The 25,784-nt window shown below is 37.3% G+C and overlaps 1 long non-coding RNA gene across 2 annotated transcripts; it reads left to right on the plus strand.

Annotated features, from left to right (window-relative positions):
• The first annotated feature begins 19,992 nt into the window (after positions 1-19,992).
• On the plus strand, positions 19,993-22,214 carry LOC131599785 (uncharacterized). 2 transcript variants are annotated; one of them, XR_009282917.1, is made up of 3 exons: positions 19,993-20,715; positions 20,965-21,281; positions 21,386-22,214. It is a non-coding gene; the product is annotated as an uncharacterized LOC131599785 (long non-coding RNA). The 2 variants fall into 2 exon arrangements; XR_009282916.1 differs by having other exon boundaries at positions 19,995-20,715; positions 20,965-21,163; positions 21,386-22,203.
• Positions 22,215-25,784: the final 3,570 nt, after the last annotated feature.

Genomic DNA, 25,784 nt, shown 5'->3' on the forward strand with positions numbered 1-25,784 from the left:
TTTACTAACAAGAACTGCAAGTTCTATATGGTTTAAGTGTTTTGCAGGTATAAAGAAGTGAAGAAAATCTTCAAAGCAAACACAAGAAGCAAAACCATAAGAAGCGTTATTCTGTAAAAAGAATAAGCTTATGGAAACTGAAGCAAGCTGAGTGCTGTCAAGCTTCAGAAATCAGAAGGAAGAATGATCAGAAATTCTGATAATAGAATTTGATCCAAAATTTGTCTATTTGCTCTGACAAAATTCTATTTGCTCTGATACATTATTTTAGCCTATATGGCTCTGATACATATTTTGTGTTCTGATATACATTTTATGTTCTAACTCGTTCATGCTGACTTTTGTCGTTTAGTTTTTGTTCTGTAACATTTCAGGATGTAGAGATGCTCTGATGATGCTCTGGTACATTCAACAATGTTCTGATACAAATCTAGCATGAAGTGATGTTGGTAGAAATTCAAAGCTCTGAAGCTATCCGAGGGAAGCAGAAATCAGAAGCTGTGAATGTTCTAAAGATCCAGAAAACTCAAGTTCTGAAGCTGTCCTAAATGGAAGCAGAAATCAGAAGCTGTGAATGTTCTGAAGATCAAAGAAATTCAAGTTCTGAAGCTGTCCTAAATGGAAGCAGAAATCAGAAGCTGTGAATGTTCTGAAGATCAAAGAAATTCAAGTTCTGAAGCTGTCCTAAATGGAAGCAGGAATCAGAAGCTATGAGTGTTCTAGGGATCTAAAGAAATTCAAGTTCTGAAGCTGTCCAATGGAAGCAGAAGTCAGAAGCTATGAATTCTCTGAAGACAGAAGCTTATGTGATCGTCTCTACCGAAATAATCAGGGAAGTCTTTTATTAAAGTTCTTCGAGTATTTATTTCAGGGGGAGATTATTTATCTCAGGGGGAGATTGTTAATCTCAGGGGGAGACATATTCACATGCTTATGCTATAGCTGTGTAATTTGTCTTTTGCCGACTGCTCTTTCTGATCGCAAATTCATATCATTTATATATGTTTTTGTCATCATCAAAAAGGGGGAGATTGTTAGAACAAGATTTGTTCTGATCAATTATCTTAGTTTTGATGATAACAAATAATATGAATTTTGCTTAAGATAATATGGTACTCTAATCCAATGCAATTTCCTTTTCAGGAAATATATAAAGAGTATGCATAATTCAGCGCTCAGAAGCTTTGTCTCAAAGGGTTCAGCATGCAACATCAGAACATGGTCTGGCAAGACATCAGAAGATGGTCGAAGCAGAATCAGAACATGGGTCTATGGAAGCATCAGAAGAACATGAGATCAGAAGCACTGAAGTTCTGATGGTATCACGCTCAGAAGCACTTCAAGGTCAGAAGATCAGAAGATGCTTTGCACCAAGCTGTTTGACTCTGATGATATTCAAACGTTGTATTCACAAACATCAGATCAGAAGGAAGTACATGTGGCAGGCTACGCTGACTGACAAAAGGAACGTTAGAAGCTATTAAAGGCAACGTCAGTAGACACAGCGTGAACAAGGCTCGAGGTAGTTGACAAAAGCGTATAACATTAAATGCGATGCTGTACGGAACACGCAAAGCATTAAATGCACTCAACGGTCATCTTCTCCAACGCCTATAAATATGAAGTTCTGATGAGAAGCAAGGTTAACGATTCTGAACAAAACAACTCATATTAACTTGCTGAAACTCTGTTCTATTCAAAGCTCAGAATCTTCATCTTCATCAAAGCTCACTACATTGCTGTTGTAATATATTAGTGAGAATAAGCTTAAACGTTAAGAGAAATATCACAGTTTGTGATTATAGCTTTTAAGAAGCAATTGTAATACTCTTAGAATTGATTACATTAAGTTGTAAGGAACTAGAGTGATCGTGTGGATCAGAATACTCTAGGAAGTCTTAGAGGTTATCTAAGCAGGTTGTAACTAGAGTGATCGTGTGGATCAGAATACTCTAGAAAGTCTTAGAGGGTATCTAAGCAGTTGTTCCTGGAGTGATCAGTGTGTGATCAGAAGACTTTGGAAGACTTAGTTGCTGACTAAGTGGAGAACCATTGTAATCCGTGCGATTAGTGGATTAAATCCTCAGTTGAGGTAAATCATCTCTGCGGGGGTGGACTGGAGTAGTTTAGTTAACAACGAACCAGGATAAAAATAACTGTGCAATTTATTTTTATCGGTCAAGTTTTTAAAGCTACACTTATTCAAACCCCACCTTTCTAAGTGTTTTTCTATCCTTCACACAGCAGCCCGAAATTACTGAAGATTTCGGCTTCAACGCATCTACCAAGATTGATAATCCTGAAGATGGTTATTATCACATAAATGCCATTTTTGAAGATGAATGGGAAGATGGCCCCACAGTTGACCTGGAAAGTATCTCTGACAATGAGTCTCTTCATCCTGAAGACTGGGAAATACATCCTGAAAATTCTGAAGATTGTGACTCATCTTATGCTCTTCAAGAAGTAGAAAGAGACCGTCTCAACTCTACAAAGAACAAGGGTGACAAACCAGGACCTTCAAATCCTGCTCGACCAGCGGTCAATGTCATCAATGAAGAAGATTCTGAGAAAAATTTTCCTGAATACATAATACACAGAGGAGTTCGTTGCTACTGGAAAGCTGTCGACGTTACGAATGTTGTTCGCCGCTCAAAGTAATCACCTCGCTGTTATTTTGACCTCCTGCCTGGCCCAAAGCAGAGAGATGTTTTATAGGGCTTTGCTTTTAAATGTTCCGCCCAAATAACTTTGTGTATAGGGCTTTGTTTTAAAAGTTTCCCTCTTTGTCCTGCCCAAGACAAATGAGTTTGTGTTTAGGGGCTTTGTTTCAAAAATGAATCATAAATAAAGTGTCATTTTGAATTTCCTACATTATATGTTTTATTTTTGCTTTTTTCTGGAAATGGTAATCCTAAAAAACCAAAAAAAAAAAAAAACTTTTTCAAAAAAAAATCTGCATACACTCCTGCATTCATAAATTTTCTGAAATAAATATAAATCATATGTGCAGATTAACTATTGATAAACCCATTGAATGCAATAACCCTATGCCCTCTCCCAACTTTGAGTTTCCTGTGTTCGAAGCCGAAGAAGAGAAAGAAGAGGAGATCCCAGACGAGATCTCTCGATTACTTAAGCACGAGGAAAGAGCCATTCTGCCTCATAAAGAGCCTTTAGAAAGGATCAACTTGGGTTCTGAAGAAGACATAAAAGAAGTGACCATTGGATCGCTGCTTGATGCTGATATCAAGAGTAAGTTGACAGACCTTCTCAAAGAATATGTTGACGTGTTTGCTTGGTCCTTCCAAGACATGCCTGGGTTGGATACCAATATTGTTCAGCATTACTTGCCATTGAAGCCAGAATGTCCGCCGGTTAAGCAGAAACTGCGAAGGACTCACCCTGATATGGCTAACAAGATCAAAGTGGAAGTTCAAAAACAGCTCGACGCAGGTTTTCTAGTCACCTCTGAGTATCCTCAATGGTTGGCCAACATAGTGCCAGTTTCGAAGAAAGATGGTAAAGTCAGAATGTGTGTTGACTACCGTGACTTGAACAAGGCCAGTCCAAAAGATGACTTTCCATTACCGCATATCGACATGCTGGTTGATAACACCGCTAAGTTCAACGTCTTTTCCTTCATGAGCGGGTTCTCCAGTTATAATCAGATCAAGATGGCTCCTGAAGACATGGAGAAAACATCTTTCATCACCCCATGGGGAACATTTTGCTACAAAGTGATGCCGTTTGGATTAAAGAATGCAGGCGCAACTTACCAAAGAGCGATGACTACTCTCTTTCATGACATGATGCATAAAGAAATTGAAGTTTATGTGGACGACATGATAGCCAAGTCCAGCACAGAAGAAGAACATATTGAATACCTTTTGAAGTTGTTTCAACGACTAAGGAAATATCAGCTTCGCTTGAATCCTAACAAATGTACTTTTGGGGTTAGATCTGGAAAACTCTTGGGTTTCAATGTCAGCCAAAGAGGTATTGAAGTAGATCCCGACAAAGTCAGAGCTATTCAAGAGATGCCTGCACCAAAAACTGAAAAGCAAGAGGATTTCTCGGACGATTAAACTATATCTCCAGATTTATCTCTCAAATTACTGCTACTTGTGGGCCAATTTTCAAGCTTCTCCGCAAAGATCAAGGGGTTGTATGGACTGAAGATTGCCAGAAAGCGTTCGACAGTATCAAAGAGTACCTGATAGAACCACCAATATTGATTCCTCTAGTTGAAGGAAGACAGTTAATCATGTACCTTACTGTGTTGGAAGAATCCATGGGTTGTATGCTTGGACAGCAAGATGAAACCGGTAAGAAGAAGCATGCCATGTATTACCTGAGTAAGAAATTCATAGACTGTGAGTCTCGTTATTCCATGCTCGAAAAAACATGTTGTGCTTTGGCTTGGGCTTCAAAACGTCTCCCCCAATACATGATCAACAATACTACTTGGTTAATCTCCAAAATGGATCCGATCAAGTATGTCTTTGAAAAGCCCGCCTTAACAGGAAGGATTGCCCGATGGCAAATGCTGCTATCCGAATATGATATTGAATACCATACTAAAAAAGCGGTCAAAGGAAGCATTGTCGCCGATCACTTGGCGCATCAACCAATTAATGAATATCAATCTCTCAAGTTTGACTTTCCTGATGAAGATGTCATGTACTTGAAGATGAAAGATTGTGATGAACCGTTACCTGAAGAAGGTCCTGAGCCTGGATCAAGATGGGGCCTAATTTTCGATGGAGCAGTAAACGCTTTTGGCAATGGAATTGGGGCAGTCATCATCACTCCCAAGGGTACTCATATCCCGTTCTCCGCCAGACTGCTATTTGATTGCACCAACAATGTCGCAGAATATGAAGCTTGTATCATGGGTCTCGAAGAAGCCATTGACTTAAGGATCAAGATCCTAGACATATATGGAGATTCATCCCTCGTGATCAACCAAATCAAAGACAAATGGGAAACTTACCACCCTGGTTTGATCCCTTACAGAGATTATGCAAGACGTCTGTTGACTTTCTTCAACAAGGTTGAATTGCATCATATACCTCGAGATCAGAATCGAATGGCAGACGCCTTGGCTACTCTATCTTCCATGTTCAAAGTTAATCATTGGAATGATATGCCTAAAGTCAGAATTATGCGCCTTGAAAGGCCCGCCTATGTGTTTGCAACCGAAGTAGTCATCGATGATAAACCGTGGTTTCACGACATCAAACGCTTCCTTCAAACTCAAGAGTACCCACTTGGGGCATCAAACAAAGATAAGAAAACTCTAAGGAGACTTTCTGGCAGTTTCTTCCTGAACGGAGATGTGCTATACAAAAGAAACTTCGACATGGTTTTGCTCAGATGCGTGGACAGATACGAAGCAGACATGTTAATGCATGAAGTGCATGAAGGGTCATTTGGAACTCATTCAAATGGGCATGCAATGTCCAAGAAGATCTTAAGAGCAGGATACTATTGGTTGACAATGGAATCTGACTGTTATAAACACGTGAAAAGGTGTCACAAGTGCCAGATCTATGCAGATAAGATCCATGTGCCACCGACTCTACTCAACGTTCTCTCATCTCCATGGCCTTTCTCCATGTGGGGTATCGACATGATTGGAATGATCGAACCAAAAGCTTCAAACGGTCATCATTTCATCTTGGTAGCCATTGATTACTTCACCAAATGGGTCGAAGCAGCATCTTATGCCAATGTTACAAGACAAGTGGTTGTAAGGTTCATCAAGAATAACATCATTTGCCGATATGGTGTTCCCAGCAAGATCATTACTGACAATGGTTCAAACTTGAACAACAAAATGATGAAAGAATTGTGTGAGGAATACAAGATTGAGCATCATAACTCTTCTCCTTACAGACCAAAAATGAACGGTGTCGTTGAAGCCGCCAACAAGAACATTAAGAAGATCGTCCAGAAAATGGTCGTCACTTACAAAGACTGGCATGAAATGCTGCCATTTGCTTTACATGGGTACCGTACTTCAGTGCGTACTTCAACAGGGGCAACCCCTTTTTCTCTAGTATACGGCATGGAAGCTGTGCTCCCCGTAGAAGTTGAAATCCCATCAATGAGAGTCCTCGTGGAGACTAAGTTATCAGAGGCTGAATGGTGTCAAAGCAGATACGATCAGTTGAATTTAATCGAAGAAAAACGTATGACTGCTCTGTGCCATGGACAGTTATACCAAGCAAGGATGAAACAAGCCTTCAACAAAAAGGTTCGACCTCGTGAATTTCGAGAAGGCGACCTCATTGTTAAAAAGATCTTGTCTTTTCAACCAGATTCTATGGGCAAATGGTCTCCTAATTGCGAAGGCCCGTATGTAGTCAAAAGAACATTTTCTGGCGGCGCCATGACTCTTGCAACCATGGATGGTGATGAACTCCCACATCCTGTGAATGCTGATGCAGTCAATAAATACTTTGTCTAAGAAAGACAAAAGAACAGCTCGGTAAGTCGAAAACCCGCAAAGGGCGACTTAGGCAAAAATGAGCGTCTCGGTGGACTGAAAACCCGAAAGGGCGATCCAGGCAAAAATTAGAGACAATAAACAGAAAAAATTCATCCTGGTAGATTGAAAACCTGAAAGGGCAATCTAGGCAAAAATTAAGGATTTATGACAAAGTAACTGCATCAGTCCGTACTTCGTCACCTGAGGAGTCTTTTTCATCAAAGGATCTTCAATCAAATCATCGCCAATCTGAAGCGACAAGCACAGTTGGAACTCAAAGTTGTTAGGGGGAATAGTGGTTATTGCTTTCAATGCAGCCTTTTCCACATAATTACCATTTCCAACTTTTGTAAATACTCCATGGAATCACGCCTTTAGCTGATTACCATCCTATTAAATAAATTTGAGCCTTGTGCCCATTTGTTTGCAATCTCTAATTTCTTTTAGCTTGCAAAATGACGCTTTAATTGTGTTATTCGTTTTTGAAAGGAAAAAGAAAAAAAGTTTTAAATGAATTTACTTCACTTTTTCAAAATAAAAGCGAAACTTTCCTTTGAGTTGTGAACAACAGAAGGAACATCAACAGCTATCTCCATAGGATGAATCAAAGATTATGATAGGAAAAGCTCTTCTATCCCCAGTGAAGAAGGTCTTTTATCCCCAGTAACGAAGATTTTCTATCTCCAGTGAAGAAGAAAAGATGCTTGTCTTCCCCAGAGAAGTTGAAAGCATGAAGTACCATTCCTCACCTGTGTTTATCTACACCGTGTTGAAGAACATTTGCCAAGTATCTGGTTGTATTGCGACGTCGGTCCTTCTCCAGTACACACTTCTTTGTCTGTCAATTTCGTCAGTATGCATGCTACATTCATGACATTCATCATTCATACATATTTGCATTCTTGCATTTTTCAATGTTTTCTTCGAAAACACTTGTTTAGGATATATCTATCCCAAAAAAAAAGAAGAAAAAAGAAAAAGAAAAAAGAAACAGGTATGCGCGTGTCATCTCTCTAGTAGGTTGTCACCCATAAGCAGAAAGAACATCTTCTTTCTCCAGTTCCCCACTGAGATCATTCCTCGTGGAAGAAGGTTGCTTCAGTTTCTCCTCTCCAAAACAAAGGAGAAGATCCCCAGTTGAGTTCATCCCTCATTGGGTACAAAGTCTTGTTTGACTGTTTCTTTCCAGTTCATTCATGGATAGAACCCTGTCTTTACCAGAGATTTAAATTCCGATTCTTTAAATAGAGTCGAGAAAAGTTGAACCATAAACAATAGCCTCATCATCTGAGCTGCTTATGTCTCTTCCAAAAGATTTTTCCTCTCAAGGAAATCAATCATGAAGACCATGTGACAAGCAGGGCCTTATTACTGTTCACAAGGCTGAATAACCAGTAATTTCCCTAGCAAAGTCTCCAGGATCATTTTATCACTCGGCTGATAATTGATCATATCTTCAAAACCGCTATCACGAGGCTGGTAGTCGGTAACCTTTTGTTCTGGTTATATTATTTAACATGTCTATCACAAGGCTGATAGTCGGTAATATTAACCGAACCTTTGAAACTCTTTTTACCTTGTCAAGTCGATCACAATGCTGATAGTCGGTAATATGGTTTCACACCTTTCACCTTCGCATTATTAACAAGTCTATCCCTGTGTTGATAGTCGGTAATGTCGATAGGTAAGCTTTTCTTACAAAGCTATCATTCCCCGGCGAAGCATACACTTGCTTTCCTGGGAAAAACGGATTCTCTTCCTAAAACGGATTGAGACATCCTTCCCGATCTCTTGTCCCCAGTGGAGTCAGTTTTGATATCCCTCGGTAAAGATATCCTTGCATCATTCGCAATTTTGGTATCTTAGGTCCAAAATTCGCGTCTTCTGATATTTAAGTCTCTTCCACCCTATCAAAATGAAGATTTTCAATCTTCATGTCTCAGGTTGAAGAAACTTAAATAGGGGCATCTGTCATACCCCAATTTTTTACCTAAGATACCACCTCATATCATTTGCATATGCATCATTTGCATCTCTAACAAATTGCATAGCTTGTGTTTGCTACTTGTGACTCAGCAGGATTTAAACAAGAAATCATTCATCAGTACAAGTAACAATCAATTAGGGTTTTGTTCTCCCTTCATCTCAAATGAATCATCTTCATCAACAATCAACATTTGGTCCTCAGAGATTTATTTCAACAAGCTCAAAGGCTCTGAATCAACCAAATTAGGGTTTTGACTGAAGATAGCATACTCCTGACTTTTGCTCACGATTTGACCTAATGACTTGGGACATGACCTCAAGACCCCAATTGCATCATTTTGACCTAATCTATTGGCTCAAGACATCTCCTACACAAGGATTGATCAACAGTGAAATTTCAAATCATCAAATTAGGGTTTTAAACTATCAGGGACTGAAATCAGGGATCACATTTGGGAAACCCTAAAAATCCCCAGGAATTCAATCAAAGGTTTCAATCATCTTCAAATAATCCCTATGACAACATCCAATGGAAATTGTGTCTCAAATCAAGATCCACAGTCATCAATTTCATCAGGTCGACAATTAGGGTTTTTGACCTAATCCATCTGAACAACTGACTTTTTAATCAGGACATGGTGCCACAACTTAAACCATGGCTCAAGGTCCTCTAATGCCTCAATATTATCCATTCATACCATTCATTTGGTGAGGATAGCCTGGTTCATTTGAAATCTCCAGAAACGCGATTCGTCTGAAAAAGTCAATTGTACAAGATCACCATTGACTTTTGGGGAATTTTGGTCAACCATGACTTTTGAAGTTTTAAATCATCAATATATGATATATGAAGTCATTTGATCAAGACAAATCAAGAAAATCAATCAAGAATCAAAAAGTCAAAAGTTTGACTTTTATACTTAGAAAATTTTCTAAGTGTTTTTCAATGGTTTTTTCCAAACTTTGGAAGGGAATAAGTCAAACTTTCACCTACAAACTGAAAAAAACTTCCAACATAAAAGTTGTAGATTTTGATCCAATAAACAACTTTGTCACATAAAATGATTTTCCAAAAGATCAACCATTTAAGAGATATGGAGCTTCAAAGTTGGTATCTTTTGAAAATTTCACTTAAAATCTCATTTTCTTCAAAGTTCATGGATCTTTTTCACCCATTTCCTTAAAGGTCTTGAAGAAACTTTCAACTAGGGTTTTGAAGTGTGTAACATGAGCTTTCCAAAATGTCCAAGAGCATGAAAAAATATGGAGCATAGCTATGGTTTTGAATTTTGACATTAGTGACCATTATGCTTGAATTTTCACCATTTTTCACTAAGTTTCAATGCTATATGGCCTCTAATGCAAGTAATGACACATCAAAGCAATAATTGAAAGATATTTTCTGGTTTGAAGATCATAATGGAAGAGGATAAGAAGCTTGGAGATTTAACCATGGTTTAGTCACTTTTAACCATTTGCATTAAATGTAAAGATTCCATTTTATCTCCAAATGCCAAATCACCATTCTTTGATCAACTTGCAAAGCTCTGCATTCAGAATCCTTGGCCTATAAATAGAGGTCATTTCCACTCTTCAAATCACACCAAAACCTCACAATTATAGGTTTTCTCTCTTCTTTCATGAATTGCAAGTTTCAAGTTTCAAAGTGAGGTAGAAAACTCAACCTCCAAACCCTTGAAGTTATGGCCAAAGTGATGATTCTAGCAACTCATAAACATCATATGGGATGTGTTTGAACCCCAAATCACCCCAAAACTCAGAGTCACTCTTCAACCTCCATATGAACACATGATGAGCCTTATCAAGCCAATTTTCATTCCAGTTCATTTCTGTCCAAATTAACACTTCCCACACCTCATATATATCACATATGAGCTATCCAAACACTCATCATCAACCTGAAACATCAGAATCATCGAGCTCGATTCACACTTAGGCTTAACTACAGATCGGGTACCACCAACTGCTCCAGGTGTTTTCAATTCACTCCAAGCATCCAGACACCTTCCATAATCATCATTGAAGCTATTCAGATTGATACAAAGCATCTGTAACACCTCCAGATCAAAATTCAACTCTCAGTTTGGCCGTTTTTGAGGTAAGTACACTTTAACTTCAAACTCTATGAATCATGCATCATAAATGAAATATTGCTTTGCCATCTTGTTTCTGCACTATCACTGATTATTAACCCTCAATCAATTTCATAATTCATCAATCATACACGATTTCATGTTGAAATTCAGTTTTAGGGTTCTTCATGTTCATGCAAAAATTAACCATCTTAGAACAAAAATAAATGAAATTAAAGATCACCATCATGTTCCTTATGGAAAATCGAGTGAAATAGACCCTTTACTTGATCAAAACAATTCAGTTTCAAAGATTTTCAAAAATCAGTTGAAGGTGTGTTCTTGGCGCCATTTTTGATTCAGAAAATTCAAATCCTTGTTTTAAAATATAATCAGTTCAACGCGTGTTATTAACAAGCCACAAGCGTGGCGCAGTTGGTTCATGTTTTGGTTGGTGAGAGTGAGGGCGTGGGTTCAAACCCTGGCAGGACCAAACTCTATTTTTTTATCACTTTTTTTCTTCAATTTCTTCACAACTTTAACTAATTATTTAACCAATCAAAACTCATCATTTTTACTTCATTTTTTGTACACTCTTTATTTAATATATGTATTTTATGAATATCAAAAAAATCACAAAAAAATGTTTATTTAATATGTTTTTTATTAGGTTAAAAAGGACATGTTTTTAAGTGTTTTTAAATACTTTAAATATTGTTTTTATTTGATTTTTTCAAACCTAATTACTTGTAAATATTTTTGTGATCAAACCCTAATTTTTTAGGTCTTAATTAAGCATTAAAATTTGTGTTATCTTAATTAAGTTGACTTTGGTCAAAATTCAAACCGTTTTAAAACAAGCAATCACGGTTTTTTTCAAAACGATAAACCATTTCTTTTTGATTTTTCTTTTCAAAAGAAACTATTGATTAAATCTTTTTGGATTGATCAATTGATTTTCAAAACGATGTGGGGCCTCTCGAATATTAGAGAGTATAAGTCCCATTCCTTTTCTTTTTGTACAGTTTTTCAAAACAGAAAACTTCTTCAAAAAAAACAAAACCTTTTCAAACTTCAAAACAACAGAACTTCAAAAAAAACAATCAACCATGTTTTATGAAAATAAAACATGGGCCTCCACATAGGTATAAGTCTCATTCCTTTACATGAAATTAGGTATTTCATTGTACATACACTTTTTTTTTACATACCTCGATCAATTTGTTTTAACCTTGAACAACAAATCAAAAATGAAGGTTTTCTTTAAATCTTCCCAAAAATATACCATGGGCCTCCATGTAGGTATAAGTCCCAAACCCTTTTGTAAATACTTGTTACATAGCTTTGAATAAACTCAATGGGCCTCTCCCCGAGTATAAGTCCCGAGCCCCGTGTACATAAGCTGATCATCGCTGCAGGTATATTTCCTTCATAAACTCCATTATATACACACACCTTGTCATATATAACTGTTCATATTTGTTCATGTACTTGTTCATATTTGTTCGTACTTGTTCATATTTGTGATTGTGTTATATATACTTGTTCAACTTAGTACAACACTAGGTTCCCCATAGCCTCCTATTGGGCTTCGTGCAAAGAATCTCCCTAGTTTAGGTTAGGACATAGAGTATGGTTTCCCGGTGAAATCGCTCTAAGAGCTCAAATCAACTATACCATGCCTCCTCTTGGGCTTCGTACAAATGACTTGTCCCTCCCATAGCCTCCTCTTGGGCTTACAATGCAAGGACCCTCGATTGTCCCTCCCATAGCCTCCTCTCGGGCTTACAATGCAAGGACCCTCGGATAGCCTCCTCTTGGGCTTCGTACAAGGACCCACGGGCTTCTTATAAGCATCCCCAATATCCAAATCAAATACCCAAGGAGATTATACATTTTTCATCTCTATGATAGCAGTATCTCTTCTATATCATCACAAATAATCAATCAATCAAATAACTCTTTTTGCCACAAGGCTGGCTAATCAATCAAACCGTTTTGCCACCATACTGGCTGATTAATCAAAGTTTTTGTCACAAGGCTGACTTCATTGAAACTTTTGCCACAAGGCTGGCTGATTAATCAAAACTTTTTGTCACAAGGCTGACTTCATTGAAAGTTTTTTCCACAAGGCTGGTTAAACAAAAAAACATCTTTATCATTCTAAGCGCCATAAGTGGCACAGCCCAGGGTTTATAATGAAAAGATTTTCAAACAAAAACAAACAGATGTATGTGATGATATAGATTAGATACATCGAACATTGAGATGACATTTGTCTCTTTTCCTTTGCTTCCACTAGCATAAGTGGGAACTACGATTGCTCTGACTTTCTCAACATCCCTTTGAGAATACGTAGGCACAAGGTCGTATCCTTGGCGAGCAAAACTTCTCTCTCAAACCATTCAAACCTTAGCACCCTTAGACCCCGAGCTACAGATGCTCTGATTCCCTCTAAGGGATATGTATGCAGAGGATCGCGATGATCTTTGCGAGCATAATCAAACAAACACCTTAGGTCCCACCTATTTCACAAGAACCTCCACCATAACATAGAATGAAACAAACATAACAAAGAAACCTATAGAGTACTATAGATATGTTGGGTGCTAATACCTTCCCTTCGTATAACCAACCCTCTTACCCGGAATCTCTCCCCCACTTTTTAGGTTATTGCAGCTTTTTTCCTTTTCCTACTTTGGAAACAATAAAAAGTTTGGTCGGAACAAAAGAAAAATCATTTTTTGAGCACTCGAGCCCAAAGAAGGCATCAGGTGTCTCATCCCGAAAAAGATACGATTTTTCCCCGCGACAGTCTTGAAGAAACTTTCAACTGGGGTTTTGAAGTACATAACAAGAGCTTTCCAAAATGTCCAAGAGCATGAAAAAATATGGAGCATAGCTATGGTTTTGAATTTTGCCATTAGTGATCATTTCACTTGAAATTTCAAGTCATTTTTCACAAAGTTATGAACTATTTTACCTTATGATGCAAGCAATGACATAAACAAGCAATAATTGGAAGATATTTCTGGTTTGTGATCAGATTGGAAAGAGATAAGAAGCATAGAAGATTTTAACCATGGTTAGTCTTTTTAACCATTTGCATTTAATGTGAAAGATTCCATTTTATCTCTTAATGCCAAATCACCAAAGCTATCTCAACTTGCAAAGCTTGGAGTTCAGAATCCATGGCCTATAAATAGAGGTCATTTCCTCATTCAAAATCACACCAAAACCTCCAAAGCATAGGTTTTCTCTTCTTTCTTGAAATGCAAGTTTGCTATAGTTTTCAAAGAGGTAGAAATATCAACCTCTAAACCATTGAAGTTCTGGCCAAGATGATGCTTCTAACAACTCATAAACATCATATGGGATGTGTTTGATCCACTCATACACCCCAAAAACACTTAAACCTCAAAATCACTACCTCACTTCCATATATGCACATAATAAGCCTTATCATGCCAAAATTCATTCAAGCTCAGTTCTGTCCAAACTAACACTTCAAACACCATCCATATACTTCATATGAACTATCCCAACACTCATCATCAACCTGAAACCTCAGAATCATCAAGCTCGACTCACACTTGGTCCTACTGCAGATCGGGTTCCATGGAGTGATCCAGATGAATTCAATCCATTCCAAGCATCCAGACACCTTCCATAAGGTCCATTGAAGCTATCCAAATCATCAAACACCATCTGTAACACCTCTTTTGCAGAATTCAGTAATCAGTTTTGCCGTTTTTGAAGGTAAGTGCTATGAACTTCAAACTCCATCATACATGCATCATAAATGGAATATTGCTTTGCCATCTTGTTTCTGCACCATCACTAAATAATAACCCTCAATCAATTGCATCATATCATGATCATACACGATTTCACAATGATTTGTCATATTAGGGTTCTTCGTGTTCATCACAAAATTGATCACCTTAGAGCAAAAATAAATGAATTATGAGGACACCATCATGATTCTCGTGAAAAAACGAGTGAGATAGACCCTTCACTTGATCAATTTGGTTCAGTTTTGAAGATTTTCAAATTTAAATGGGGATGGTGTTCTTGGCGCCATTTTTTGCGAAGGAAATTTGGAAATTGAGTTTGAAATATAATCAATTCGTTGCAAGGGTTAAGCAGACCACGCGCGTGGTCCAGTTGGCTAAGTTTTTGAGTGGCAACCTCCAGGTCGTGGGTTCAACACCCTTAGGGACCAAAACCTCTTTTTTAACACTATTTTTCTTCATTAAGCATAAAATTTGTCTTTTATCTTAATTAAGTTGACTTTTGTCAAAATTCAAACTGTTTTAAAACGAACAATCAAAGTTTATCAAACGACGAAACCTCGCGTCTTTTTAACAAAACAGTCAACCATGTTTTATAAAATAAAACATGGGCATCCCTTATGGTATAAGTCCCATTCCTTTGTATAAAATTAGGTTTTTCATTGTATATATGCCTATCTTTTTATACCGCGATCAATTTGATTTAAACCCTCGAATAACAAGATCAAAAATTAGGGTTTTCGTCAAAATCTTCGTGGGCCTCCCTTAAGGTATAAGTCCCAAGCCCTTTTGTAAATATACATTTACATAGCCATGAATAAACTCAATGGGCCTCTCCCCGAGAATAAGTCCCGAGCCCCCGTGCATACAAACAGATCATCCTTACAGGTATATTTCCTTCATAAACTCCATTGTATACACACACCTTGTCATATATAATTGTTCATACTTGTCCATATTTGTTCATGTACTTGTTAATATTTGTTCGCACTTATTCATATTTGTGATCATGTTATATATACTTGTTCAACTTAGTACAACACTAGGTTCCCCATAGCCTCCTATTGGGCTTCGTGCAAAGAATATCCCTTAGTTTAGGTTAGGACATAGAGTATGGTTTCCCGGTGAAATCGCTCTAAGAGCTCAAACCAACTATACCATGCCTCCTCTTGGGCTTCGTACAAACGACTGTGCCTCCCATAGCCTCCTCTTGGGCTTACAATGCAAGGACCCTCGATTGTCCCTCCCATAGCCTCCTCTTGGGCTTACAATGCAAGGACCCTCGAATAGCCTCCTCTTGGGCTTCGTACAAGGACCCACGGGCTTCTTATAAGCATCCCCATAATCCAAAAACAAATACCCTAGGAGATTAGACATTTATCATCTCTATGATAGGAGTATCTCATCTATATCATCACAATCAATCAATCAAACTTTTTTTTGCCACAAGGCTGGCTAATCAATCAAATCTTTTGCCACAAGGCTGGCTAATCAATCAAATCTTTTGCCACAAGGCTGGCTGATTAATCAAAGTTTTTGCCACAAGGCTGGCTTCGTCGAAACTTTTGCCACAAGGCTGGCTGATTAATCAAAACTTTTTGTCACAAGGCTGACTTATCAAAAGTTTTTGCCACAAGGCTGGCTAATCAAACTTGTTTTTGCCACAAGGCTGGCTAAACAAAAACATCTTTATCATTCTAAGCACCATAAGTGGCACAGCCCAGGTCTTATAATGAAAAGATTCAAACAAAAATCAAACAGATGTATGTGATGATATAGATTAGATACATCGAGCATTAAGATGACATTTGTCTCTTATCATTTGCTTCCATTAGCATAAGTGGGAACTACGATTGCTCTGACTTTCTCAACATCCCTTTGAGAATACGTAGGCACAAGGTCGTATCCTTGGCGAGCAAAACTTCTATCTCCCTCAAACCACCCAAACCTTAGCACCCGTAGACCTCGAGCTACAGATGCTCTGATTCCCTCTAAGGGATATGTATGCAGAAGATTGTGATGATCTTTGCGAGCATAATCAAACAAACACCTTAGGTCCCACCTATCTCACAAGAACTCCCAATAACATAGAATGAAACAAACATAACAAAGAAACCTATATAGTACTATAGATACGTAAGGTGCTAATACCTTCCCTTCGTATAACCAACCCTCTTACCCGGAATCTCTCCCCCTTTTGCATTGCTTTTAATTTTTATTATTTGCTTTGCATTTCTTTTAAGGTTTGTGCAACTTTTTTCCTTTTCCTACTTTGGAAACAATAAAAAGTTTGGTCGTGACAAAAACAAAAAAAAAAATCATTTTCTTGAACATCGAGCCCAGAGAAGGCATCCGGGGTCTCATCCCGATTTTCACGCGACACCTACATACCCCTTTAACAATAGGGAAGTCAGGGCTTTTGTAGTTCCTCTTAAAAGTAAAAATAAAAGGGTCAAAGTGGCCAAAATCTTTTTGGGTGTTGAGTTTTAACCAAACAAGGTCAATGGACTAAGCGTAGTTTCACCGAGAATAATTCTTCTCTTAGTGCCAAGGTTTAAAAAAAGGGTTGGTTGAGCTTTAACAATATAAGGTCAATGGACTAGGAGTAGTTTCATCGGGAATCATTCTCCTCTTAGTACCTTTAAAGGAAGGGTTGGTAAACAAAGTATATACAATGATAATACAATGGATAAAAAAATATAAGAATGCAATGATAAAATCAACAAGTATATGTACATGAACAAAAGACAATGATCAAGGTAAATAAATCACATTTAACATGGATAAGCGAAGATCAAGATGTTTTTTGAATTAGGGTTTAAAATTAGGGTTTTGAAATCACACCTAAACCTAATTGATTTTATAATGATTAAATACGAAATTCTAAAAGAGAATTGGTCTAAGAGTACATGGTATAGTCAAGGAGATACTAACCTAACCCTAAAATATATTCGCAAAAATATACAAGATCTTACTTGGTGGAAATATCAAAAAGAAATGTTTTTTTTAGAATATTTGTAATATATAAAAGACTTGTTTTGATTTAATTTTTAAATGACTAAATAATAAATATTTTTGTGATTTTAAAATAAATTCTCAAAATAGACAAGATGAATAAAAAGTGTGTATAAAATCCAGTGAAAATAATTAATTTAACTTAAGAAAATAAATGAAACAAAAAGTAAGAAAAAAAGTTGAAGAAAATAGCAAAAGAAATACCTACCTAACCGCTGGGACACGTGTCGCATGCTCGCAAAAATGATGAACAGAGTCGCCACCAATATATTCATCCCATCGAGGGAAAGGAATATCAGAAAACCTAGAATAAAGAAAGGATAAGAAAAGATCTTGCGACCAAAGATCGGGTAAGAAGTCGGTTACACAAGGGGAGGGTATTAGCACCCCTCACGTCTGTCGTACTCCACAGGATCCACTTATGTTTGTTCTATTCTAAGGGTGTGTAAATCTAAAGCTTAATTACTAAGGGAATGCATGCAAAGGAAAGAAGAAGAAACACGGGGAAAATAAGGTTTATAAATAGTTGTACTAGCTTAGGCCCCGCGACCTAATGCCTACGTATCCTTTTCAGGAATCAGAGCACCGTAGTTCGGCTCACATGTTTTTGTTTGTTTTTGTGTTTTTTAGTTGAACAGTTACATTCGCACTCCGCTGCTCGACCTCTGGAGTCTTAAGCTGGGAATGGAGCGGAAATAACGTGTCTGAATAAAGGGAAAGAATGCCCTGAAGGCAAGAGAGAGAAGAGAGAAGATTGGTTTGTATTTTTTAGGTGTAATTCCATGATGAACAAAACCCAATACAAGGCTTTGCATCACTTCCTTACTTTGTTTAGGTCTGAGCCTTTATTAAGTGTTTTGGATGTTTTTGATTGATGTTTTTTAAGGGGAATTAATCTGCGAGTTGAATCACATGAAAGTATATAATGGTAGAGAAACAGATTAGCGAATGAATCCCACTCATTTCTCTCCCATTATATAGTGATCGAGAAACAGATTAGGGAATGAATCCCACTCATTTCTCTCCCACTAAGTGATTGAGAAACAGATTAGGGAATAAAATTCCACTCAGTTCTCTCCCACTATTTGTAAAGTGTGTGTCGCTACCACGAAAAAATGGATCAGAGTCGCCACTAATATATTTATCCCATCGAGGGATAGGAATGCCAGAAAACCTAACTCACAATAAGAACAAGGTCTTTCGACCAGAGAATAGGGTACGGGAGTCGGTTACGCAAGGGGAAGGTGTTAGCACCCCTCACGCCCATCGTACTCGATGGTATCCACCTATGTTTGTTTCTATCAAAAGGGTGTATATCCATGTCTAAACCTAAATGTGAATGAATGCAAAAGAAATACGGGGAAAAGAAGGAATTATTTACAATTGTGCTCGCTTAGGCCCCGCGACCCAATGCCTACTTATCCCTTATAAGGAATCAGAGCTACCGTAGTTCGGCTCACATGTTTCTGTTTGTTTTTGTGTTTTTTAGTTGGGCGGAGTTAACGTTCGCGCTCTTGCATAAAAGGACAACCTACGATGCGTTCGAGCGGAAATAACATTGCCCTTAAGAAAGAGAGAAGAGAGAGAATTCGAGTGTTTCAAGTGGAACCCTTAAGCAAGGGAGACTCGAGTTACTCTTTGGTTGGTGATTTTTATGATTGGGAACTTCCGCTCAAGTGATTCCCTTAAGCAAGGGAGACTCGAGCTTTCGTTTCCTATTTATTATTTTTATCCTTTATTAAATGTTTTATTATATTTTCTTGGTATTTTTTAGAGGGAATTAGTTTGAATATTTGTTAGATGTTTTAATATTGTAAAAAGAAAAAAAGAATGAACAAATGTGACTAACCTACCCTCTAATCTAATTGTTATTGTTATTTATGTACAAAGGGAATCTAAATCTAAAGTGATCATGCTAAGGAATTCCAAAAGGAGCATACTAATGATATTAACAAGGTAGGCCAAAATATGGCTAAACCTAAGCAACAAAGTCACACCAAACAATTATACAAGGAATTACATGGAAATGACACAAAAGAATAAAAGAAACAATTCAAGCATTAATACAAAATTAACCTAAAAAATACTACTATTTTTATGAGTTTTTTTAATGTTGAAAAATATCTAATTAAAGGGACTAAAATTAAATCCTAAAAGTGATCTAAACAATCTAACAAGGAAATTTTATTGGTTTTATTGTCTTTTAATATCTAAAAAAAATATAGAAAAAAACTTAAAATCTAAGAAGAAATCCAATGGGCTCAGCGGGGTGTCAAATCAGAAATAGTATCTGCAGTCCGTAATGGTGGGCGCAGGGCCCAATCAATGGCCCATCAGGTTTTTAATATTGTTATTGTTTTTAGCCAAAAATTATGGTGTTGGGCTCAGGATAGAGGGGTGTGGATCCTGATTAGAATTCGTATGGCCTATGGTATTGAGTGTTTTTCGTTTCAGCCTCTTATGTTCAAGAAAACGGTGATGTACCTGGGCTTAAGGGGAGTATGGTAGCAAAGCAATTCGCAGGCCCTAATGGCATTCAAATCCAACAACAATTTTATACATACTTTATGATCCATGATTCCATTAATCTCAATTAAAAACAAAATTCATTATTCCATTATTAACTAATTAAGACTAATTGAAATAAATTCATAAAAAGGGGATTAGGGTTACCTTTTTGGTGAGGCATCAGATTCTTTGAGAAGCTTCCTTCCCTTCGCAAAACGCAACGGCGGCCGAAGACAGACTCTCCGATTCACCTCTCCCTTCTCCGCCATGAACGATCGGACACGCCATCAGCTCATCCCCTTGCGTCACTCGTCTCTTCGTGATACGCGAAGATTGAAGTTGAAGCCTCTGGAGATTTTCCGATATTGAAGATTGAGAGGAAATTCTCAATTGGAGATTCACGGATTGGAGGTTGTGAAGAGTTTTCTGTTGAAGCTTGTTCTTGATGAATGAATATTGTTCAAGAGTGAATGATTGATGAACATGGTGGATTTGCGATAGGAAGATGATGTCGTTGCGTATCGCAGATGAAGATTCAGAAGTTGATTGAAGTTGTTTTGTGGTAATGAATTGAAGAAGACCGATGGTTGAAGAATGTGTGAATTCAGAGAAGAAGCTCGAAGAGAGGTTTGTTACGTTTTTCCATTCGAGTTCTTTCCAATTCTCTTACATTTTGAATCTGTTATTTTGCTTTTTTTCTGTGAATTTGGCGTGATGAAGAAGGTTGGTGAAAGGTTGAAGAGAGAAGAACTGAAGATGGTGGAGAAGATGAGGTGAAAAATGGATTTTCGTGTTTGGAGGGCAGTTTGTTAGGAATTGAAGGGTGAGGATTGAATCTGTTCTGAAGTTAGTTTTAATTCTGCTATGATAGTTATTACACTGGTTTTTTCTGTTATGAACTTGTCAGTTAGGGTATGATGAATGGTAGAAAGGAGGTTGGAAATTGAAAACTGTTAGTTTGGTTAATAAATGTTAGGAGTAAGTGTTAGGCCAAGAGGGAATGTCTAAAGAAGTTAATGTCTAATTTTCTGGTTTTTCTGCTAATGTATTTTCTGCTTGGGATTTGTCACAGTTTTTTGTGAATGAATTGGATCTGGATGTTTTAGGGGAAAGATGTTGCTGCTGGTCTTGGTTCACTTTGCTGCAAATTAATCGTTTTGGCACAACTTCAGTCTTGTTGGAATGCAGCAGGGCTATTTCGGTTTCATTAGATTCGCACTTGACAATTGTTTTCCCAGATCGACAATAGCATGATAAGCTTTGGAATTGAAGTAAGTATAAGAGCTTCCGTTATCGAAAATAAGTTTAAGACCCTTAACTGTAGTAAGCTTTCCATTGATGGGCCGTCCTGCTAGACTCAAACTGAAACGTTTTTATCTGTCAAACTAGGTAACATGGGTGAGCTGGACCTGTTGCGAAACTGTATGCATATGTTGTAGCTTTTGTATTGGTTTCGTTCTCATTTTCTAAACCGATGCGATTGAATTATGCAGGTGCAGTAACATGGACAGCATATGGGAAGTTGTATGATATGAAGATGGAAGACATATGGCAATATATGGTGGATCGATTTTACGTGGACATGAGGACAAGATGTGAAGCGCACTTGAAATTTTCCTTTTTTTGATGAATTTGTGAAGTATGTATGTAGCAGGATTCAATTCGATGAGGGGCTGAAGTGGACTCGGCTCGACATATTTCTGCTGACAGAATTGGAGCAGCAGTCTGAGTTGATTTTTCAATGATGATGAATGGCATGTTTTTATTGTAATTTTTTGTAAACAATGGTTTGAATGAATGCATCTTGTATGAAACTCATATGAAATGCTTTGGCTCCATGTTCATTTCAATATGCTTCCCTGAGACATCCTTAAAGACTTTTGTAAGATTGAATCAATCATGACATATGCTTCCAACTCACCCGTATGGATGAAATCTGGCCTTGTACACTTGAAACATGGTTAAATTGAAAGTCTTGAATAATTGAATAATTGTGAAGGCCTCTTTTTCCAATTGAACTCCTTTTTCATGTTTCAACTGAACTTTCAATCCCTTTTCCAAACTGGATGATTCACTCTTAGATAGAAAATGACATCATGTAATGAATCTTGAATGAAACTCTTTGTATCGATTTATGCCTGAATCTTCGAATAAATTCTGAACATAATCAAATAGTTCCATGATATTTCATACTTGCCATGCCCTTGTATTCCAACCCACCTCAACAACAATGCATTTGAAGGAATCCTTCGAAGATACGAATTGATTATTGTTGATGGACTACAAACTCAAACACCACTAATAAGAAAACCTGACTCAGCGATCCCCAGTTAAACCTTTGATGGATGCACACCTTGTAACTTGAAGAAGAAGTATGCGAATCAACCATAATATGCGTTTTAGTGCATACAGAGAAACTAGTCGAGACAAGCTTATCTGAAGCAGAAACCTCAAAGCTATAGAGATACCCTAAGCACTCAAAATTCTTGATCCCATGCTTTGTTATTTAGTTAATGATGCATGATCTATGTTAATGCCCTAATGGAGGTATGCAGATGAAATGAGAAGCTTAAGCCAGTTAGAAGTAAATATGGGCAAATTTTGGAGTGCAACGGTGTGATCCGCCTCTTCCTTTATTAAATGTTTTTATGTTGAAAGGAGAAAAGAAAAGAGAAAACTAGCCTAAATGAAGTAACTAGCTTAAGTGTTTAAAAGAGAATTTCTAGATCCTAATGTTATCATGGTTTCTACCTAAAGTTAGGAATTAAAGAGACATGAAAATAAAGTCACATTATAAGAAAAAATTGAGAATGGCGCAATGGTACAAAATCACACATAAGCATAAAATATCAAGTCAAAAATATAGTACAAAAATGAAATAAAATACTACTATTTTTATATGGTTTTTATGAAGGAAATTGAATTCTAATTAACCAAACAAAGAATTAAAAGAGATAGTCTAAACTAATATTTTTGTGATTATTTTCTATGTCTAAGATTATGTATTAAAGGTCTAAAAATAATAGAAAAACTTAGCATTTTATCACCTAAAAGAAAAGGGCAAAATTCAATTAAGAACCTACTTAAATTAGAAATATAAATGGAAACCAGGGGTGTAAAATGAATTACATGGTGTGGTTAGCAAATGGGCGTAGGGCCCAGGTCTGGCCTAAAAGACATTTTTTGTTCTTATGCCAAAAAGAAGACGTTGGGCCCAGGGGGTGTGAATGGCAAAGCGCAGGCCCACAGAGTTTGTTTTTGTATATTTTTTGTTTAGCAAAAAAAAAAGGTGTCATGGGCCAAGGGAGGTGCACGAAGCAGAATGGCCCAAGAGTAATTTGTCATAGATTTTAGCCAAAAATGAAGAGTGTAACGGGCTTACAGGGGATGTGCATAGCTCGTATGGCCCAATGATTATTTCGTTTTGATCCAAGAACAGATTACTATTATTATTATTATTATGATTCAGAGATAAAACAAATAAAAAGATTATTTGAATAAAAGAAAACGAAATTAAATTAGGAATTAGGGTTATCATGTATGACGCTCCCAATCTCACTCTCTCAGATTCTCTCTTCTCACTCTCGCTCTGCTTGCGAACGGCGCACCTCCGACGGAGATCATCGGCGCGCCACCGTGAACCTACATGAGGTATCATCTTCCTCGCTCGTCTCTCCTATCTTGCAACTCGGTTATCAGCTTAACCACAAATCTAACTCACAATACTCTACAAAAATTCAAAATCAAAACTGAATTGAAATGGAACCTGGAATAGCAGAACGGGAAAGATTGGAGAATTCCAGAGGAGCTTCCCAATCGGAGTTGACAAAAGATCGAAGCTTTCGACTAGAGTTGATACGGAATAGGAGTTTTCAATCAAATTCGACGCGAAATAAACGCGGGCATGGAAGAGAAGATGATGATTCAGGTAATGCTCCTTTCTTTGTTTTTTAGATTCCTCGGTTTCTTCTTCTTCTACTTTTTGTTCTTCTATTTTCTTTGATTTTTCTGTTGAACTATTTTGTTGTTGTGCGTGAGATTGAGGGATGAAGGTGGCAGAGAGTTGTGATTGAAGGTTCAGAAAGTTGGTGGAGATGAAGTTATGAAGATGGTGAGGTTGCAGAGAGACTGGAGTGTGAACTGAGATAACGTGTGATGTGGATGATTCTGGAGAAATGGTGAAGATGATTGGATGATGATTCAATGGAGTTTCTCTCTGAAAATGAGAGAGAAAGCTCTCAGATTTTGGATGATTTTGGTGAAGTGTGGATAAAAAACCGTGAAATGAGAGGGAGAGTGGTTTATATGGTTGCTGAAGGAGAGAAAGCAGTTAGAGGTGAAGAGATGTGAGCCCTTAGATTGAGGGAGGAAGTTATGAGATCAAGGGTGAGATTTAGGTGGTTATGAGTTGTTGAGAGTTTGTTAAATTTCTGTTATGTCAGTTATAGGTGGTTACAATTAGGAGAGTTAGCTGTTATGACAGTTATGAATCTATTATGGGTTGTTTAGTAGTTAGTTAAGATATGGTTATAAGTCTGTTAGAGAAAATAGGAAGGGGTTAGCAATTCTGTTAGAATTCCATTTTTGAATGGAAATTGCTGGTTATTAGACATAGTATGGTTATGGTTTCATGTCAGCTCAAACTTGTTTCTTTTTCAAATTTCAACTCAGTTTTCCAACTTTCTAGAGGCGAAACCAGTCTGTTACTCAGTGACATCACCTTGTCTTTCAATTGATTTTGGGGCCCTTGACTGTACTTGATTATGTTTTCTGTACGCAGCAAGCTTGCTTTCTTTTTTCTTATTACAACGGCTGGTTTGTTGGAACAGGGACAACAGGCTGCTAGTTTTTCGAGCATACGGCAGTTTCGGGCAAGTTCTCATGATGTATGAAGTCACTAGAAACAAGGTGTGGTGTAGACCTGAGGTGGATTAGATGGTGAACTACAAGGTTGTTTGGTCACGAAAGGAGAAAGAGAATTGAAGAGGGTTTGGTTTTCTTTAAATAGAAGATTAATTGAAGACTTATTCAACTGAATTCTTCATGATAGATTAGAGTGCAAAGAGAACACGTAATGTATATAGTAGTGATGCAAATGATGTTTAGGATAATTTTTAAATGGATGGATTTTTGCAATGACCAAGACTTTCATGATGAACTTTGTATGATGTTGTCTTTGTATCTTGAACCTTAAATTGTAAGAAACTCTATATAAATTGAATCTTCCGAATATAACAAGAGTCGAGTCTTAGTATCACGGCCAAACTCGTGTCTTTGAATAATTAGAATCACGGGATTGCTTGGACAAACCTTCAATCGTTTAGACTTGATAAATTTACATGAATGAATACTTCAAGTCCAACTCTAACTCAATGGGATCTTAATTCCTCAAATCATGTTAACTTCCTTGACAAGCAACAAACGATTGAAAGAATAGCGCTTATATATTATCAATTCTATAGCAACACTTTGAAGAACATTTGAAGATGAATTAGTCTCGAAGTATAGAAACAGTGAAACTTTAATAATTTAAGATCTCTGATTCCAATGCCAATGGTTGTAATATGTAAATGAATGAGATATGTAAGCCAATTAAGAATAATTAGATGGGCAAATTTTGGGGTGCAACACCTGCCCCTATTTAATCGTCTTAAACCTGAAGGTGAGATTGGCGCTAGCCTTTCGATCATTCAAGGTAGAAGAAGATTAAATATCAAGAGAACCTGAAAATTTGCCTGATGAAAGATGGGATCGCTGGGGATAAAGGATGTTAATTCCACTGGGGAAGAATGTATCAACTCTGGATTGAAAAAATTAACTCTAGGTTAGAAATGATATAAACATCAACTCTGGGTCGAAGAGAAAGGTGGGTCAACTCTGGGTCGAAGAATA

The sequence above is a fragment of the Vicia villosa genome, linkage group LG4 (assembly GCF_029867415.1).
Source record: "Vicia villosa cultivar HV-30 ecotype Madison, WI linkage group LG4, Vvil1.0, whole genome shotgun sequence".
Taxonomy (NCBI): Eukaryota; Viridiplantae; Streptophyta; class Magnoliopsida; order Fabales; family Fabaceae; genus Vicia; species Vicia villosa.